The sequence below is a fragment of the Ornithodoros turicata genome, chromosome 6 (assembly GCF_037126465.1).
Source record: "Ornithodoros turicata isolate Travis chromosome 6, ASM3712646v1, whole genome shotgun sequence".
Lineage (NCBI taxonomy): Eukaryota > Metazoa > Arthropoda > Arachnida > Ixodida > Argasidae > Ornithodoros > Ornithodoros turicata.
Window position 1 is genome coordinate 70,352,780 of NC_088206.1, and position 20,744 is coordinate 70,373,523.

The 20,744-nt window shown below is 45.7% G+C and overlaps 1 protein-coding gene across 2 annotated transcripts in view; it reads left to right on the forward strand.

The window, feature by feature from the left end:
- The window catches only part of LOC135397253 (Kv channel-interacting protein 1-like), a 318,617-nt gene that overhangs the window by 135,274 nt on the left and 162,599 nt on the right, over positions 1-20,744 (forward strand). The window contains exon 1 of one of the 2 annotated variants that reach the window (XM_064628702.1): positions 1,432-1,672. The exons of the other annotated variant lie outside the window; for it this stretch is intronic. The gene's annotated coding sequence lies outside the window, so the exon portion shown is untranslated. Of the gene's footprint in view, positions 1-1,431; positions 1,673-20,744 lie in introns of those variants that run through there. 2 annotated transcript variants of the gene reach the window in all.

The following is a 20,744-nucleotide window of genomic DNA, read 5'->3' on the forward strand; positions in this document are numbered from 1 at the left end:
AAGCTGGGTTGGGAGTACAAGCCATGCCAGTAAAGTACATTCAGTCTCGCGTCGCTTTTTAAACACATAGTTGCGCAGTTTAATGAGAGCATCTTTAACTAAAATATACATTTGTTGCCAAACGTCAGATCAAACGACACTTTTTGCCGTCATTCTCACCCCAGTACCTTGTCAAGAACGACTTGTTTCGCGAAATTCTCGCGCACAGGGACATTAAGGACAAAGATAAAACACAGAAGGCAAGATAAGGAGCACTCGAACGCCGGAAGCAGAAGAGGTCGAAAGCTGAAATACATCGATAAAAAGTTATCGGGATAGAGCAATTTTTGGAGACAGTCTCCTTTCCTTATACTTCCTCATTTCTTCCTCTTCCCCCCCCCCCCCTCCAATCCCGTGTAAAATGTCCGTGTGGATTTTTTTTTTTTTTTTTTTTTTGCTCTCTGTAGTCAACTGAAGATGGCGTGTTGCTGTCGATCAATATTTGCTGAAAAAGGCGTTGATGTGGAGCACCTTGGACGAAGCGGCAAAAGACGTCGACGAATACAAATAAACCTTTTTCTTTCTTTTTTCGCCTCCGAAGAAGTTTTCGGTCGAGTCCCTAAGAGAGTCTGGTACACACACTCAGACGTGGCTGTGTAGCGACTGCCAGTGCTCAAGCAGCTGCTGAGTGGAAGACGTCGTACATGATATGCTCTTTTCTGTGGGACGTGTTAAATTTCGCGGATATAGAATATTCTAGAATGAGTGTGGCTGTAGGCTCAGAAGACAGCGTGTGGGTTTTTTTCGTTGCGGACCGCTAACATGATAAAAAAAAAAACGGGCTATTTCGCCATCGACGAATAAACGGGAAACACTGTGTCTGCTTGTGTCTTGCTTTCATGTCCTTTCCTTTCATTTCGTTGCTTTCTCTTTTTTTTTTTCCTTGGAAGACGTCGAGAGGGATATTGTAAAGTGTTTCCGTGTCATAAACAGTCAGTCCCACACACATCACGTAGCATGATAAGCCAATGCCTGCGCTCGAAACGATCTTCACTCGTAACAAGCACGAATATGTGTGTCTTATTCCCCTGACCGAGACCCGATCGCTTGTGTACCTGTCCTTTCTTCATGGTGTGTCTCTCCCAGTTAATTAATAAGGCTCCCTCACGCGCACTTCATTAAAAAGGTTTTGTTTTTGAAAAACAAAATAATGGAAAACCCCATGTTTGCATAGCAGCAGGGCAGAAAGTATATCGAACATCCCACAATCTGCAAACTTTGCAAACGTGCGCAAAAAAAAAAAAAAAAAAAGAAACAGAAGTGGGCACACCTGTTTGCTCCCGCCATTTTCGCCAGCACCGCTAATACGCATGCGCGGAAGGACGTCACGTGGCGCGCCTGCGCTTCCAGTTCCTGTTGTACTCAGCCCGCCGTCAGTAAATAGACGCGCACGCGAGCTCGAACCGCGAGGAGTGGCCAGGAGGTAGGACTCCGAAGTGGAGTGCATGCGTTGTATTCTACAAGAGGCGCTCTTGGCGTGTGCATCTTCAAACAGTGTTGTTGTTGTGATTGGTGCGTTTTAGATGTGACGTCCCGCACAGTAGGCTCACGTGCTGCCAGCATTTGTGTGACAATATCGTGGTGAATACTTTGCACGAAACGAGTGGCTTTGGCTTAGGAACTGCAATAAGAAGTGAGTTCTTTTCGATATTCACGCAAATGAAAAGAAGGGAATACAAATGGAAGGACGGTCCGTTCCCAAACAGGACAAAAAAAAAAAAAGAAAGTTTCGTAGCATTACGTATTACGGTGTCCACGATCACCACGCAAAAGAGATCAATAAGACACTCCGTTTTTTATAAATATAATCAATCGTGAACAATATTTTTTTTTTTATTGTTGCGAAATTTCTTCCCAGCACCTTTACTGCAGTGTTGTGCGCGTCAGTATAGCTAACGGTGCTCACTCAGTACTTCGCGGCTTTATATGTTACTCGTAGATTCTTATTAGTACAGCGCTGGGTAAAAGTTCATAGTGATAAGCTATCAGCGAATGGGACCGCGAGGACTTACAGACACGTGCCTAGGTAACCAAGTCGGCTGTTTGCAAATCTGTACAGTACCATTCGCTGATAGCTTATCACTTTGAGGAAGGAATGCGCAAGAGTGTGTTCCGTAAACTTTTGTCCAGCACAGTACCACTGTGTCAATCAGTTACTGACGTCGCTAACTTCTACGCAGCAAGCAGATTCGAAGGGCAAGTACGCACTAGCAACTCTCTAAACAGTGTGCAGGATAGTTTTACGTCACTGCCTACGTCATCGCCGGACCTACGCGAAATGCGTTCATGTATTTCCGAAACTACTGAGCTTTTGGTGTATTGAACATAACGTTCGATACACCATAAGAGGCATCATCTGTGCTGATTTTACCGTTCGAAGCGTTACCTGCTCTCACATACAGCGCTTGTCGGAGTTCAGCTCCTGTCTACTTTTTCGGCGCTCATTTCTAGCGTTGGTTTGGCGTTCAAGAAGCCGTTTTACCCATAGCGTCGCGGAAGCGGTTTTGCTTCTGGTTTTGCGGTTTGGTGTTGGTTTTCTGGTGCACTGAACATCGGCGTCAAATTTCTAGTTTGCCGCGCTGGTTGAGCATGTGCGTCCGCATAGCTTACGGGAATCAATTGAATCAACAGAAGACGAAACGGCGCTGCATAAAGTCGCGTCAATGAGGTTTCTCGAGACTTTAGCTGCCGAGCGGTGTACGCTCTAGCTGCTTTGCAAGCGAGAACACCACGGCAGGAAGGAATGCGTGACGTCACTGCTAGTTTTTCGGTTTTACGTTTGTCCTTATTGCATAGTTTCGGAATTCATGGAAAGGTGTGACCGTAACGTGTCATCCCCAGAGTGACGTGCGCAGAGCCTCCTCATTGGCGTTCACGGGTAACGTGACCGTTACAGGGCTTCATGCAAGCTAAAACTCACCCTCTCGTCATACGTTCACTTGCCCCCACACTTTTCTTCTTCTTCCGCCCTTGGCCGTCATCCACCAAGGGAGATTGGTCAAGGCTGAACTATTGGTTGAACGTGACTATCTTTCCTAGCTATGGTCGGTCAGGACGAGATCACGTGACGCCGTGGTTAGCGTGTTGGCCATGTCACGTCGCGAGACTGGGAGGTACCCGGGTTCGAATCCAGCTGCCGGATGTGCTGTCTGGGTTTTTTCTTCTTTTCCTGGGTTTTCCTCGGACGCTGTGAGACATATGTCTACACAGCTACCTTAGAAGTCGGCCCAGGACGCACATTACCCCCAAGAGCGTTAGTCGTGACGTTGCCCACCTCTGCGAGTCCGACAACGGCGAGCTCCTTCACCCGCACCACCACAATGATGATGAATGCTTGCATATACAGACAGTGGACAAAAAGAGGTGCATTACAGTGTTCAGTTCAGTTCCACCACCAGTGTGTGAGCACGTGAAAAATGAGAAAGTACAGATGGGATGGACCATGTTACCTAGAAGTGGTTAGAGCGATGTGATGCAAAATGCCGCAGACCGACTAGGCTTTCCCGTGTGAACTGCCCCAGATGATAGTAACCAGATAACTGAAAAAGGAACTCCAATCTTGCACAAAGGTACATACGTCCAAACAGCTTTGACGGATTTCTGCAAGTACAGGCAAGACTTCTATCACCGCCACCATCGCCGCTCAGCAGTCCCCATCATACTTTCGAATGGGGATAGACGCTCCCTCTTGTCCGCATTGACTTCGCCTTGGGCCTATCAGGAATGGTGTCATGACATCACCCAGTGGCCGCTTCTGTGTGCTGTTGACCCAACACTATTATTTGAAATGCCAGGCGGTTTCCCTCGCCTGTTTACCTCTCTCGTACGTCGTTTACGGCTTAGCGTCGCATTCACCCCTGCTCTCCGGTATAGGCTGGGCCACAGCAACACGGCGCTGTGTACAACTTGTGGTGTCCCGGCAGCAATCCGACACATTTTAGAAGACTGCAGCCAGTACGTATGCGAGCGACGGGCCTTTAAATGTCAACTTGAAATGCTGGATCAGAGGCCATTCAACATCTGCAAAGTTCTCGGCCCATGGAGTAACCCTGGACATCAGTGCCGTGCACTTGGCGCTTTTCTGTCCTTTCTGAGGGCCACCGGCCTCCTTCACGAACTGTAGGGATTCCCTTCCCTCGTCATCCTCTCATATGAACCTCTTTGGAATGGGGTAGGGTCCTGCACCCAACGCAGGGAAACATCCCACATCATCATCATCCATTCATCTATGTTGTTGTTCTATCCAGACATGAATAATTTTGCCAGGCCAACAGCACGTAGATAGAGAAATCCTGCGGATTGCCTCCTCTCCCTCTTTCAATCAAAAGTCACGTCCGCTACTGCGATGATTCTCCGTTCTGCGAATTCAAGAACTCGCAAATGATTGCAGCTCACCATGGAACCTGCGGACCTAAATATTTAGACAAAAAGTGCAAGACGCTTTCCAGAAATTCAGTTTTGAGAAAGATTGGAGACAGTTTTGCGCTTTATTTCCAAGTTCTCCCATTTAGAACGCGAGGACATTCAATCACAACTCGCAGACGACGGTGGTTCTTCTCATTGGCCACGGCCTCTGAAAGCACGTTCGTGATTGGCTACGGCTGATGATAACACGATCCTGATTGGCTGATTCTTAATTGTTACGTCACGTCGACGAGCGCATAAGCTTTCTGTATCTAGGTGTTGTTGGCCAGGCTGTCCTCTGTCTCGTTTAGTGGAAGTCCACAGTGACCGGAGTCCCACGTGATTATACAAGCTCGGATATGTGACTGGGTACGAGGAACAAAAATGTACGTATTAAGAAATTTGAGGTTGCGGCCAAAGCAGATATTACTGGTAAGGAATGTGATTGTATAGAAGTACCTTCCCGAAGTTATTACCAGGGACAATTCCGGAGTGCCAGGATCATATGGCTATAGAAGTCCACTTTCGTAAAGAGGCGCATAATCCGGAAGGCATACAGGACACTGATATAGTCTAACTTGAGGAATGTAGAGCCAGCTCCTCTGAGACAGATGTGCCTGTTGCGATTACAAGGCGGTTGGGAAAGCGATGTAGACGATCCGTCAACATGGTTCTGAAAGTCCTGAATGCAACATTTTCTCTTCTCTCGAATACCCTGCCTACCTTTCTTTCTTTCTTTCTTTCTTCCTCCGTGGAGAACAGGAAGGTATAGGAAATAGGTTTCCAGGTTCCCCTGTCTTCAATCGAACTTACATTCTTTGTACTGCAGTATTTTTTCTTCGCCACCTTCTACTGGACATAGGCTTGCATACAAGGGCGATCTGGTTGTCATGGAGATAGTGTCGCCTTGTCTGCCTAGTTGTATCGACTATGGTCAGGCTGTCACTAGATTCGCCTGGAAAGCAACCGCTTTTGGATTTCGCATCGACGTAATGGATGTCTCGCCCGTAGCAGGAGGATATTTTTTTGAATTATGGACAGAGCGAGCTTTTCAGGCATTTCGAATAGAACGCACCTGCTGAGTTCTCCCGTACCCGGAAAAGGCGCACTGAGCATGACCTGACTTCTGTGACGGTTCCAGTAAGTCCTGTGCCCAAGCTGTTTGCTGTAAGCGTTCTTCCAACGGCACTATAAGCGTCCACAGCGCAATTTCACTGCAGTTCCCAGGCGATGCCCTCGACCTATAGGCCTAGGCTTCGACTCAGGCGGTAACCAACAGAGACATAGAAAGTGAGGCTTGGAGGTCTATACGCTGCAGCCGTTAGAAACTTTCACTCTTTAACTGATCCCGATGCTGTGGGTACGTATAGCAGGCCGCGGACGCAAACAACTAGGCGACGTGGTAAAATGTACTTCAGAATTCGGAATCATTGTTATCCTGCGTCAGTTTGGTATTTAGGCTCGTCCTCCTCCGAGAGGGCCGTTGGATACCGGGTGCCAAGATGTCGCAGCCCTCAGACCTGCAAGATACGTACGGATGCACAGAAACTTTCTTTCTGACTGCGATTTTTCCGAATGGCTGATGATACCTGCCATGCACGATGAAAAATACGAAGCGAATGCATTATGGGATATTGTATTATGCGATGGTTTTCTTGCAAAATAAACCATCCGTTTACTGCGGTCACGTCAGCATGTTACAGGTGTCTGAGCTACGTCGTTTCTGCGTCAGCAGAGTGTTTCGTGGACCGTATACACTATCATTTCGTGTACGCTACGCCTTCAACGTCCAACCGACTAAAAACGCGTTTCAGTACTATGGTCCTATATACAGGGTGTCCAAGAAAACGTGTCATTGAATTGTAATAAAAAAAAACTACACCACCTAGAATCATGCGGTTAGCGGCGTTTCTTCTTACTACGTTTTTGCAACCTCCTGATGTGAATGTCGTATATCGTAAGTTTAATTATGTAAATTTTTGCGAACTAGAACTTGGAAATTTGCAGAGTAAACGCAACTTTTTCACCCCGCAAATGTGAAGGGCGTGCCGAATTTACTCACATTCACGATAATTGACTGGGATATTGAGGAGCTATCCCATCGGAAAAAAAAAAATAGCCGAACACCCTGCATTTCGGAGCACCGGACCATAATAGCAAGAGCATAGCGCTTGGTGACTTTTTGAGAGCAATCGTTGTCAGTCTGACGAAAGGAAGTCGCAAACCCAGCCGAGAAAGTGTCAGTAAAAAAATAAAAATAAATAATTGAAATAAATAAATAAAAAGCAACGGTTCCTGAAATTGGGAAAGGGAAGACATGCATCCCAGCGGATGCAGGATACGATAAGTCATGCCCGTATTATCTCTTTATACTATCACTCTGTAGGGCTGGGTTTGTCACCTCCTTTCGTCGGACTGACAACGACTGCGCTCAAAAAGTCATGAAGCGCTATGCTCTTGGTGCCCCGAGAAGCATGATGTTCGGCTATTTTTTTTTTTTTTCGATGGGATAGCTCCTCAATATCACTGTCAATTATCATGAATTTGACTAAATTCGGCACATTGGTGGAGTAAGAAAGTGGCCTTTACTTGGCAAATTTCCGAGTTAATTCGCAAAACTTTACATAATTAAACTTAGGTTACATGACATTCACATCAGGAGGTGCCAAAAACCTAGAAAGAACAAATGCCGTTGACCGCATCATTCTACGTGGCGTAATTTTTTTAAAATTATAATTCAATGACATGTTTTCTGCGACACCCGGTATACATACTCTTTGAGCAAAGATCTCGCCGCAATAGTCGCACGACAGACAGCCGAAAGGAAATAACAGGAGGCAAAGACGCCGTTAAATGACACGCACGAATTTATTTTTGTAACTTTTCTATTTTTATACTTTGTAATTTTGTAACTCTTTTGTAGATGCTACCACAGAAAAAAAAAAAAAGAAGAAGTGTAGCATACAGGCGCTATGCATGAATAATGGCGAACACACGCAATGCACCGTTGCGTACGCTCCGTCTGCGCATGCGCAATGGGGGCAACGTGTCTCGTTACGTTAGCAATGCGGTAGGGTACAATCCGCTAAAACCCTCGCATGTTCCACTTTCATTTCCAACGAAAGTCGTGTCTCGATTTTTCTTCCCGCTTTTTTTTAACGACATTGAAATTGTGTATTTTTCAATTCAGCGGTCTGAGTGTCTGTGGAGCAAAAGGCATCAGCCTATTGGCCTCGAGAACGGACAGAACCTCTCCGTCGCGACAACACCAATAGTGAGGATATACCCGACGTTTTCATGTGGTTACGCTGCGGTACCCAACAGAACCACACCATGCTCTCGGTACCGTTATTACGACAGGAAAAAGTGCGTAGGGCGTCCGAACTCTATGCACTCGGAACGCTACGCGCGTTCTCCTATCCTCACTATTTGGCCGATCGACGCCACACCTACAGCTTGTTCTCGAGGCCAATAACGAGGCTGCAGAGCCCGACGAAAACTTCCTATTTCGAAGTTCAACTCGGAGCTTTACGGCTCTCGAACAGCCAAAGCCCCCGCCGCCCGACAACAATGTACAGCTTGGCAAAGTATATACGGCAAAGTAAGGCTTTAGCCTCTGGAAACCGTACTGCAGTTCCCCAGTGTGTTTCTCCGCTTCGTTAGATATGCAGGGTTTTCGCGGGAAAAGCTCTTTACAACATTGCGCGTTCTAACATCGCGGTAACATCTGCACTCCCGTGGAATAGATGTCTCATTTTCGTGTTGTGATTGTGTGTCCTGCATGTAAGGAGTTTAATTATACTCTTATTACGTCGGTACGTGCCCGGCCGGAAGGATTTTCTGGTATTACCCCGTTTTCTTGACGGTATTATCCGTGTATTTGTCGCCTGTTCGTTGACTCTTTTGTTGCGACCAATCAGAAAGCCTGTCTTGCAGCGATAGTAGCCACGGTATAACGGTCGTTCACCCCCTCGCAACATTATTTTCGAAGTGCTAACCATCGCGTGTGCGTGGGCCCTAGCTTTCGCGGTCTGCGTGTAAACAGTCGTCTGCAATCTAATTTCGGAAGGTTCTAGTTTTCCTGGCGCATGTTTTCGGCGCAGGCTGAGAAGCGGCAGGCGATGCAACAGCCGCAACATCCGTCGTTTTACGCACCGTGGATTGAGATTTTGCAGGCGTGCAAAAGAGCCGTCTGCAATCTGTCGTCTGCTATGGAACGTGATCGTTTGCCGCGCTTAGTATAAGATATTGAGTAAGTATGTATTTTCGACGCATTCCGAAAATGCCTTGCGCTTTTTACGTATACCCCGGGCTAAATTATTTATGAAAAAGACGCGCAAAACTGCAAAGCATTCTCTGTGGCAACATGCCTGCTATTCAAGCGTGGTCGTCTGCTCCGGCTTGTCGTGTTAAAAAAATTTTTGGATGCTCGTTGGGGGTTTCCGACCGCATGTTCTTCCTATACGTGTCACATCATAAGCGCGGAAATATTTAACAGATGTATGTCTGTTCCAGGACGACGGTAGCTTAGCAAGCTGTTCCGTTGATTATCACGAAAATCCTTCATAAATAAGGCAGATTACGCTCCTCATCGCCAGCGTTACATACACACCAGACGGTCAGAGAGAAAAAAAAACAAGTTTATTCGTACTACAGACGCACGGTTAAGTAACTGTAGGTACAAGAATCAGCAGCGCCCCCTTGAACAACAGATAGCCTGCCATGCAACCATTATCTTATCTCAAAAGAACGCCCACATTTGTCACAGTCATGCGGTACTCTTCCTCCAACATACAACGTCGCCACTGCTTCCGTAGTGGTTTCCAAAGATGTCAACAGAGTCATGCTTCCCCAATGATGTAATCAATGCTCCCCGCATGCCGTTAATTCTTAAGGGAGCGCGCGAGCTGCGAATTTGTGCAACAAAAGCATCCGTGTAATCCGAGCCCTGATTGCTATGCAGTGAACGGAGACGCGCTACCAAGTTTGTAACTCGCTCGCTTCCAAGTCTCTTGTCACCGCACCTCGAAATCCCTCGAGACCTTGCGTATATCGCTTCAACAAATGAGTAGTTTGTCTTTTTAGTTAATGACGCGCGGGTACTTCTATTGCTGGTAATAATGACCGAAGTCTTAATAATGAACGGCATCAGGCCCCACAAGCGGACGTAGCTGTGCCCAACTTATGGCGAAGATCACGCCAATTACTGAAGGCATATGCAGCTTAGAGTTAGTCAACGTACACAATCCTAGCAGTTGTCGTTCTTTCCGGAACGTATACAGTGTTGCTTCTCATCGGATTGCAAAACGTTGCACGGAAAAGTCAAAATCGGTGTACCAATGTGGTGAACTATACATAGGGCCTGACTTTTTAGGGTTAAACCCGTATCCGCCCGATATTTACCCCCCGAACGAAATCTGTAAAATTCGGGTTTAACCCGAATCTACCCGAAAACATCCGGGTCGCGTGGCACACTCATAAGCATGCATTAAAATAAAGTTTGATAACATTGCTAAACATTAGTTCCATGTTAACACAAATTTTTATTAAACAAAAAAAATCACCCGAATACACCCGAATTCCTGACGACAGAATATGCCGTAACGGGATTTAACCCGAATACACCCGAATTTTCGAATGAAAAATATCACCCGATATTTACCCCCCGAATTTGGCCAAAAATAAAACCCGAAAAAGTCAGGCCCAACATCGAATCCGAAACCCAACTTTCGTCGCGTCGCTTTCGGTTCCGCACCATTGTGTTTGGCGCACTATAGCCGCAGATGCTTGTGCACCATTAAAATCGAATCATCATCGTCATCATCAGCTTTCGGTTCCGCCACATTGATGACGTCAGAAGAACCAGAATCGGGGGCGCGCCGCGTGACATGGGATACAATCATGACGTCACATACATAGGTTGCCTAATGAACAATTTTCGTTCGGAGAAGCGCCAAAGTAGCCGTGTACGGGCGTATTACGATTAATGGCGTCTAGCTTGCACCGTTAATCCTTATTAAACAGAGAGAAAACCATGCCCAGCGACAGGATGCCCTGGGAATAAGTGCAAAAAAAAAAAAAAAAAAAGAAAATCTCGCTACTGCCCACGATCCCATTCAATTCAATCCCACGAAATGTCGAGCCTACGACGTCGGGTCCTGCGCTTTTCTCTTTGCTTTGTCTTCTTTCTTTCTTTTTTGCTTCCAGGGAACCGCAAATTATGCGCGAAAGAAAGTGCGACGAATCCGTAGAAAAAGAACGCAGAAGTGGACGAAGTAAAATGTATTTAGTTCTTGCGCTTAGACATTTCCACGGGACTGTAACCTGAGGGGATAATCGCCTGTCCCTTCGGAAAGAGAGGTTCTTGATTTTTCTTCCATTTTATTATTACTTCAATATTAGTACGGAATAATAAGCAGCGGTGATAAATTACCTCCTCGGTCAATAGTAGTCTTCATTCGGTCTTTAGTTTGTGTATACTTGACGGTTCCACCATCTTGTATGCGTATAGTAGGTTGATGTGCAAGGTTTTTTTGGGTTATACAGGGTGTTCAAAATTAAGCTTTCACTAGCACTTCATAAATAGGCGAACAAAAGAAAACTGGCTGCTATTTTCCTGTTCCTTGAGTAAGAAACAGGTGCTACATAATTAGCGGCACCTATTTCTTACACAAGTAGCGTAAAGTTATCATCCGGTTTCCTGTCATCGCTGTGTTTGCGTAGCGCTCGTAAAAGCTTAATTTTGAACACTCTGTATTTATCGGCTGTTCTGCCCGCCAAAAAGTTTCGGTTGGCAACTTTGATACAGATAGTTAATATATAACACCTCTAGCTGTATGCTCTTTTCTGTGTACATTCCTTTTGTGCCGATTGCTTGTGCCCCCTTCGTTATGTAGTGAGTTCGCGGTCGCGGGCCGTTGACGTACAACCTAATAAAAAAAATCACGGGACTTTATTCATTTACTATTTATTTATTAGCAATACCCTAGCCTACTGCTCCACCTAAGTGGCATTGTGTAGGGGAGAGGAGATAACGACCAACAACAACTGAATAACGACACAATGACAACAATTCAATCATTCTGACACATACGTGCATAACTTTTCACAAAAGATGGCACTTGAAGAGGAAACATGGTCGCGTGGAAGTCTATTCCATTCTTCAACTGTTTTGAGGTTTTTGAAAACGGAACATGCGAAAACGATCGGGTTAACCGTACAATCATGGGTTACGGTTGTGTAACGCGAATTTCATCCGCAGCATTCTAGTCGAAGCAGTTTCATGGCCAATTCTATAGCCGAAGCACTACATGGGAAGCGTACAGCAGCGCTGTGCAATCATTCTTGAACCACGAGAGATCGCACACCGAACAACTGTACCCAAATGGGTTCTCCCTGAATTTTCTATAGTGAAGCCCTTCGTAACTCCTTCGGCTTTCGCTTGCCTCTACGCCTCTTTGCCTCCTGCACTCCTTCCTGCTGTCCTCTCTCCATCTGTGCATATCTGTACGCCGCTCATAGCCACAGTTGCTTCGCGGCGCTAAGAGGGAATTAAAAAAAAAGACGACCTCAGCTGCACGACAAGCTGAGTCTTCGCGAGCTTTGCGCTTCCGTTCGCGTTCGCGTTCTCGTGCCCGCTTCAAAGCTTGCGCGGCAGCAGGACCCAGTATCTTCATGATCTTCTGAAGCAGAATCACTAAGGACGTTTTTTGACTCAAGGGCCAGCATGGTCCTCGTCGTTCGCTTTTCCTTCCGCGGACCGCGCCGCAATCTCTGGAAACGAGGCACAATCAGCTGTCACTATAAAAAAGAAAAAGAAAAAAGTTCGCGTATATATGTAACTTTAACTTAGTATACGCTCTTTTTATTGCTGCTCATTTAAAAGGGCTGATACCTCTGTCAGACGGGCACATATACGGCCTTTAAAGTTACGGCATTAAGGAACGGCCGTAAGTTACATACGGTCCTAAGCTCTGGAGAGCTGCCAGACGGTATCCGTGAAGGCATTTTGTCGATGATGTCCACGTCGATAGACAAGTCTGTGAACGTTGAATGTAATGTAGCGAAATCACGCTTTTTCTTACTGAAAGTACACGAAAACAACGTTTTGTTGGTATACATACAACGTTTTGTTGGTATACATTGGTATATATAATACAACAGCAAACTAAGTGCTTTGGATATTTTTTTGAGTGGCGTCTGACTTTTTGGATGCAGACTACACTGTGCGACGCCGCGTGCAGTGGTTCGAGGGTGTAACTACAAACGTAGCACTTGTACAGATAGGATAAAAAGTGAGGCAAAGTGCAAAAACGCCAGAAACACACACACAAAAAAAGGATGACAGTCGGGTAAAAAACATTATATTTCGAATTGAATTAAATGCGCTAAATCCTGCTTATGGTGTGCTTGGTAACGAGGCTTGGGCAGTTTCGATGGAATGCCGTAGACTGTCTTGTGGGAACGCCGTTGCCTTCTACCTCAGTTTTGTCGCAAAGGCCTTAATGCTGACCGTCTGGCAAGAAGTTAATGACAGTATGCATTTACGGCCGTGACCGGTTAAGGCCGTATATGTGCTCGTCTGACAGGGGTATAAAGCGCCTCTGGCTATGGTGAATGTTTTAAATGTCCGTTCACGAATCAGTCGTCCTTCAATTTCCGGCCGTTGTTTCCAGCTTCCTGCCAGTCATGCCCCGAGGCTTTTGCGGAGGAAACATTGCATTGTCAATCTATGATATTCAATGCCGGCTTAACAACGTATTGTCTCGCCAGACCCATTGTATACTGCGCATCACTGTTAGGCCTAAACTGTATACATTAACGCGCTATATGGTGTTGGCTCAGAAATGATGATCTACTCGATGATCACTCTATACATTTCACCTTTCACGTCCGATATACATTTGCAATCTACACGGTTAGTCTAGCAAACGTTACACATTTTGATCGCATCGTAAAAATAGAAGACGTGGTTTATCCTACACCAAACTTTGTAGACTGGTAGCCATTTGTCTGAAGTTTTGTTGGAATTTTTTGTGAGCATTATGGTCCCGTAGAAGAAAAATTAAAAATCGAACAAAATTTCACGCTATGCATTTTCTATGGCCTATCTCGCTCAAAAGCCGCCATTATCTGCTGTGTGTGCTTCATTTTCATTTCACCACACACAGGTGGCACCAGCATACAGAACAAGAGGATTGGTGCATAACGTCAGAATCGGCATGTCACATCGTTGTAGGCAGCGCTACCTGTGCGAAGTGATCTGAATGTGAAGCAGACACAAGAAAAAATGGCGGTGTTTGCGTGGGATAGGCCATTGAAAATGCATGGGGCGAGATGTTGCTTTTTTTTCCTTTCTACATGACGCTTACAAAAAATTCGAATGAAACTTCAGGTAAATGGCTATCAGTCTGCAAAGTCTAGGATGAATCAAACCTAGTCTTCTATTTTTACAGTGCGATCGAAATGTATAACGTTTGCTAGAATAACCCTGTATGTGAAGTGCCGCCAGGGGAAGATCCAGTTTCTGTCTACACATAGTGTTTAATTGACCTAGATCATGTATCTACCATGCTGGCCAAGGCTGGACCCCCCCTCTCCGAAAAATCATGGAATCGCCCCTGAGTGCCGCCCATTATAGGCGAAGCTCGAACGTGTCCTTTTTCAGTCTTCTCTCTAATTGCATCTAATCTAATTGCATCACACATGTAAGTCTTATCAATACTTGCTACAAGTACATGGTACAAAACATGGTACAAGTTCTTCAGGCTTTGCGATGAACGGCCGAAGATGACGTTTCCGGGTGTACTGGGGCTCCTGGAGCTGTACTGGAGAGTGTAATGGCTCCTCCTAATCACTTGCCTTCATTTCTATTATTAGAATGACCTTTCGTTAATGACCTTACGATGATCTAGAGTAGCGGAGACTGCCGATGAAACCAGTGCCGGAGTTTAGCGCGATCTGTTAGATACACAATGTGTAATAGAATTGTAAAAACGGTATAGAAAACACACCGCGCGGAAGTGGTCGGGTGCGACCACGACCTACTAGATTATAGCGATCATGCCATTTATACACCCCTCCCCAGCGCCGCCATTCGGAAGCTAGCGGTGGCGCTACTTATCGGCCCGTTTATTGTTTCATCAATTGCTGTAATACCTATATGTATGATGCTATAGTACCTTGTACTTCAGCTTACCGTATAGGATTTTTGTAGGAGCGGTGTACGTCGCACGGGAGATGCGTTTTTGATTAAGTAATACATTGATTATCATCATCATCATCATTCCGTACGAGTTTTCATGGGAGCTGTTGTCTGCTTCTGCCAGTTCAAGATTCAAATTTGCACTATGCAATTATGACCGAGGTCTCGTGGGCCGAATTGTAGCGCCCCTAGCGGACCACGCGGACGGGCGTATGCATAGGAGTTTCCGATTATCGCATGGTCGCTGTAATCTGGTATAGGTCGTGTGTACGCCATTTATGCCCCCAGTATAGCGAGGCAGTTTGACACATGGGCTGGGGCAGGTCGTATCATTTGCATTCTCTCGTAATGTTTGTTGGGGGCATGCCTCCGAATGGAACGCCTATTGACAGTGCATTCGATCGAAAAACAAACACAGCGAGGAGGAAATGACATACTATCTTACGACTTACATGTTGCGCAGTATACGGGCCTGTCTGTTATTGGTTGTATGCCGGCATTGTATATCTAAAAATCGGGACGAAAATATGATACGATCCTCGAGACTCGCTAAAAAAAAAGGTTACGCCGAACGAAGTACGAATAATGAAAGTAATCATTATTAATACAGTTATAATGACAAATGTGCCACTTTTGTTGCATTTGTTATTCAGTTATTCCCCGTGTCGAATCACGATTCAGTATCTCGCACCCCTTCCCCCAAGTCCCGGTTATATACCGTGCCACTTTTCCCTACATATTAGTCATGAATAGCCACTTTTCCTTTAAATATTGCAGTCGTCGAAAAAGCCAGACACCGGCGGGAATCGATACTACGCACCTGTCGATTACGGGTCGAGCGCGCTAACCAATTACGTTACTCTGGCATCTGCTTTCCGATGACCTATCAAGGGTGCTCATTCGAATGACGGAACTCGCTCTGACTCTCTTCCCATTCACTCTCCTTCATTTCTTCTCATACACACACACGTCCATACAACACTAGGACGAGGCATGTTCACCTTTCTTCCCCAAATCCTGCTTGTATACCCTTTCGTTCCCAAATCTTTTTTATTTTTTTTAATTTTTATTATTTATACTGTAAGCCAATATGTGGCCCAAACAGGAGTGGCATACATGTTTGACACATATTCAACAATTCATATCGCGTCGCGTCGATAATAGCCAGAAAGTGGGTATTCATCGCTGTGCAACTACAACGTTTTCTGAGTCCTTCATACCTAGAACATCGCTTCAGTGGAACCAACTGCCATTATCATTAACATCAATAACTGACATTACACTCTTCAAGAAATCAGTAGCAATTCATTACTCTGCCAGTGATTAGTTTTGCTAGGCCACCTTGTCTGCGTGTTTTCTTTTTCTTTTTTTCTTTTTTTTGCATTTTTATGTTATGATTGAAATTGCCTTGTATGTGCCTGTCGTTTCTTCTTTAGTTTCTTGTCTCACTCCCCTCTGTAAAGCTTATGCCCTGAGGGTACCAAAGTAAATAAAAAAATAAATAAATGGACAACAAAACAGATCTCAGTAAATTGACCCATCAAAACACGATCATACACTATATCTATTAAATCAACACCACAAGACATTCTATTGAGAACAAAAATAAAATTGCTTCACGTTACTTATAAAATTGCCTGACTCGAAAACACTTCCGGGCAATGAATTCCAATCTTCTATCGTTCGAGGAAAGAAACTATATTTAAATGCATTAGTTCTTGCAAAAATTGGTGCTAGCATTTGTTCCCGCTGACTGTGTCGTGTTCTTCTCAACAACGTAGGTTTCAGAGAATTTGGTAAATTTAATGCGACATTTCCCATCAGACCCTTACGAAGAAATAATATCCGACTAATCTTTATTAGCAACGTTACCGTTGGAGCCTCAAATGTTGATTATGTGCACTACCTCTTCTCTCAATCCTCGTCACGTGATCTATACCCTTTTCTCCCTATGTATTTGTCATTATAACCACCTTTCTTTCCCACAAATCCTTATTATACTCCACCTTTGCTTCCCCCAGACCCCCAGCTCTGTCCTCAACATTTTTTTTTTTCGCTCCCTCGCGAAGGACAATAAAGCCTTCCTCACTTTCTCGCTTTTCTCCAATCCCTTCTACGTCCTCGAAGGATTTCGATTTAGCCTCGAGATTTGTTTGTCTCTTTCTCCCTCCAAACCTTTTCCTCCCTAACCCCATTCGTTCTTTACACGAAAGGCATCTCTCTCTCTCCCTCTCTCTCTCTTCCTTCTCTCTCACACAGCTAAAGACAAATACAGGACCAAAACGTAGTGAGCAGAAACGAGGAGTTTTATGTCGTTCGTAGAGGATTCCCTCCAAAACTTGGACCACTTTCCCAGATTTTTCCTTCAGATCCCCATGTCCCCTCTCATTTCCAGCAGATCATGATAGGAAATATACTGCCCGTAGAAAGGGCTTTATATATCGAAGGACGTTTTTTTTTTTTCTTTTTGTTTACAGCGCCTTCCTACTTTTCTTGGATTGTCTTTTCGTGCCGAATACTTGTTTGTATATGGTCCAGCAATTCTCCGTAAAGATGTCGTCAAACGTTTGAGTGGATCCTGCAGATATAAATATAGATATGGCTCCGTGGTGATAAAGCGGAAGCATTGTGCGCTATAAGTGGACGGCGCTTTTAAACAAACATCGCAATGCCGGGTAGAAGAGGTGATATTTCGAACGAACGCGCGAACTGCCGTTTGAAGAGCTTTACAACTCAGTCCAAGGGGCGTTATTAGTTTTCGTGGGACTGAGTATTTATTCTAGGAGTGTTATTGTTATTGCTTCTTCGCTTTTTCTTTTTTCTTTTTTTTTGCATCGCAGTTTTTGGAAGTTTCGAAGACTGGTCAATGGTGAAGGCCGCTCTTATTAACATTAACTGCTTATTAACATCTCACTCCAATTACCTTACCTTCCCATCTCAATTGTATAATTAGCCCCACTTATACTGACTTTTATATTTACCGTCGACGTTTCCAGTTAAGCTACATCTCGGCACGCTGGAGTCGAATCTCATCGCAGTTTATTACGCTCAGATTAATGGGGAGCTAATCACGCCACTCCATTGTACGCAGCCTGAACTGCGTGGTAGCCAGGTAACGCTGTGCACGTCACGGCGACACCGCCCACAAAGGGACTCAGATTTGTACCCCATATACCACCTTTATACCATATACCACCCAAATACCACCGTTACCTCACTTCGTACACATCTCCGCACATACTGTACTACCGTTTATGGTCGCCCCCACAGCACACCCTAATCACACCGCAACTGTACCGTGAATGTATCACCCCGTCTAGCAACCTTGAGGTAATCTTTTCTTGCCGCAAACTTAGCATTCGAGGCACGGACTGTCTTCGAAAGTCTTCGTCCGCTGAACTGAGAACGGGGCGACGTGTTGTGCCTGGAGGCTGCTCTTTTACCCAAAGTGAGTTTGCTTTCACTTCCTTGTCCTTACTTTGCGGATCCATTTGAGACCGCACTTGAAACGTAAGGACAGCCCCCCGACATCCCGGCTTCATTGTCATGCAAAAACGTCTCGCCGGCTTTCGATTCTCCGGCCCTGCTTTCGTTTGAGCTTGCTTTGTGCAGTTTTAACTTTACTCTACTCCTGGGCTGCCAGAAGTAGCGGAGGTATTGAACACCAAGTTCGCTCAGGTTTGCATTGCCGTTTCTTTGCCATTCTTCTCTCTGCGTTGCTTTTCGTTTTCTATTTATCTGTACGCGCCGTATCACGATCGTGTGACTGATCTGTCCATGAGGAGGCTTCACGTGCCGAAAGAGCGCCCAATGGAAGGAATGTAGTCTCTGTTGTCATAGCAACGGCAGAGTCGACGCCTAGTAAACCGGCATCGCGAATAGCGAAGCTCAACCGACATCTTGGCATGCATCATCATGGGAGAGGTCACGTGCTTATTGGAACCAATAGGAATAGCTCTCGTTCCTGTGACGTCAGTGATAGACACCGACGTATGCTCAGGGGCCTGTGTCTCGCCAAACACGACACGTAGGCGGGATTTTTAAATTTTTATTTTATTTTTAAGTAGTACTAAGCCTTTCTTACTAGTACGTATTGTGATGTTACGACCGCCGAGGCTGTGTCATGAAATTGGAAGTAATTTAAAATGCTCATAATTTCAAAGATATTCAAGATATATCGCAATAAGCGAGGTGGCGTTGTACAGATAAGAGATAAGGGTTTCATAACGTACGCGTCACTGGCAGTGGTGACGGGTAGGGGTAAATAACATTTTTAAAAAATCGCATTTGAACGTTATGCAGGAACTAAGACGCGGTAGTGTGGATATTCTTACAACGCCCGCATATATTTTGAAGACAGTGCAATCAATGAAAGCATGTCTTGTAGGAAACAGTGGACTCTAAAGAACGTAAAAAGGTACCACTCTCTGCCGTAGAATGTTCTAGAACTCCTCCTGTAGAACTTTATAGAGGAAGCCTCCTTTCGCGATAACAGCGATATCACATCACCAGCGCTATCGACGTCGTGCATTACAGCTACAAAACGAGTCAAAATGACTTCAACCATCACGAATAACATGTTCGCACTTGTACGCCAACCGCTGTGACCTTCGAGCACAGCCACCGTCATCATTTTTTCCTAAATGCTCCGGCGTGCCCCGCATCCCACAACGAACCTCAAAGTGTCATAACCCTTTAACTAACTTCTGAATGACTGGCTGTCTTTGCGTCGCGCTGCGGGGAGCTAATCACGCCTACCTAACCACCCTCTTCTTCTTTTCCCAATCAACAAAGAAGAGCGGTTGACTTTCGTTCGCTTAGCGACTGTAAGACCGGCCCGAAAACAAGTGAGGCGTTTCCCATTAATCCTTGGCCCGTATAGCGATAGAGAAGAGCGGGCATTGTTTCTTTCTCCCCTACATACGGTTGGCATGGCAACCCTGCCAAGGCCCTCTTCATCTCAACTGACGGAGAGATGCTTCATGTGGCTTCCTCTTAACTAACGAGGGGGTAGGGCGTGTAACAGTCGCGGGTGTGGCCTGCCTTTGAAAGCGCTAGTGGTTGCCAGCGTCTTACTGGTGCAAAGCATCCTGTACAAAAGTCCTATATATATAGGACTTTTGTACAGGATACATACATAGTCCTACATACATATACAAAGTCCTGAAACGCGCTCCCTGTTGAAATACATACGTCTGCCAGGACTATTTGACGGCAGACAGCTTTGCCGGGCGAGAGCTCGAAATGGTCATGCAGCGGCTCTGTCGTACCTATAGGTGGCGTGCACGTGACGTCACACAATAGCTTTACCCGCGCTTTTTCCCTCCTTCTGGAGAACCGGCGCACCCTATCGCACCCCACCTATACGGGGAGAGGAGTAAGCGGGAGAATCTCTTCAGGGGGTCCCGAGACGTTTCTTTGACGTCACCGCCACTAAGGTCACGTGTCGGCCACCTCTTCCACACCTCCTAATCACGTATCCACCGGTGAGCAGGGATCGGAACCGGTATTTTTTTTCGGTCCGGTTCGGGTTCAGGCATATTGGTTCGGTTCGGGTTTAGCTCCGCTGAACCGAAATTATCAGCTTGAACCGGTTCAGGTATATCGGTTCGGTTCGGGTTCGGCTCAGGGAGAACCCCCCCCACCCCCACCCCCGCACATACACAGACAAAAAAAATCTGTCAGCGGTCGGGGCATTTACAGGGATTGGAACAGTTACTTTTTTCGGCCTCGGTTTAACCGGTCCACGGGCAGTAATTTTGCTACATGCAAGCAAGCTTACGCTCACCGTACACGATTGTAAGAGAAAGGTGTGAGATAACCGTTTCAGGTGAGCAAAAAAAAAGTCGGTCAGTAGTACAATTAATTCACCTCTAAACCGATTCCCGAACCGGTAACCGTATCAATTTTTTTCGGTTCAGTTCCGGTTCGGCTCAGGACAAGCAAAAAAACTGTTCGGGTTCGGTTCGGTTCGGGTTCGTCAGAAAATAACGTTTTTTCCCGGTTTTCGGTTCGGGTTCAGTTCCGGTTCCGATCCCTGCCGGTGAGACGCGAACGAAGCCACGCCGCCACAGGAACGCCCACGTCTCCTAGCTGT